The sequence below is a fragment of the Pterocles gutturalis genome, unplaced genomic scaffold (genome assembly GCF_000699245.1).
Source record: "Pterocles gutturalis isolate BGI_N339 unplaced genomic scaffold, ASM69924v1 scaffold3037, whole genome shotgun sequence".
Lineage (NCBI taxonomy): Eukaryota > Metazoa > Chordata > Aves > Pterocliformes > Pteroclidae > Pterocles > Pterocles gutturalis.
Window position 1 is genome coordinate 1175 of NW_010107664.1, and position 381 is coordinate 1555.

The 381-nt window shown below is 63.5% G+C and overlaps 1 protein-coding gene across 1 annotated transcript in view; it reads left to right on the top strand.

Annotated features, from left to right (window-relative positions):
- SLC8B1 (solute carrier family 8 (sodium/lithium/calcium exchanger), member B1) overlaps positions 1-381 on the top strand; it is a gene marked incomplete at its 5' end in the record, with an annotated part of 1877 nt that overhangs the window by 1162 nt on the left and 334 nt on the right.

Consider the following 381-nt stretch of genomic DNA (forward strand, 5'->3'; position numbering starts at 1 on the left):
CTGCCTGGGGACTCCTGGGGAATCCCTGGGAGGAGCTGGGCAGGATCCATCCTAGAGTCGCAGGGATGCTCGCAGCCTCCCAAGGGCCTGCACGGCGCAAGGGGCCTGGAGGGGAATTTAGGAGCTGTGGGGACAGGCACTGTCCCTCTGTCCCCATGGCTGTCCCAGCTTTGTGGGGGTGGGGGCTGGAGGGGGGCAGGTTTGGGATCTGCCAAAGGGAAGGAGGGGAAGAGGCAGTGCCAGCCTCAGGGAGGCTTTGTGTGGTCCCCACTCACCGTATTTGCCACAAACAGGCAAGGTGACAGGGGCAGGGAGGAGGAGGATGGCTGGTGCTGTCCCTATCCCCAGGGTCCCCTGCGTTGCGTCTTCATCCTGAAAACA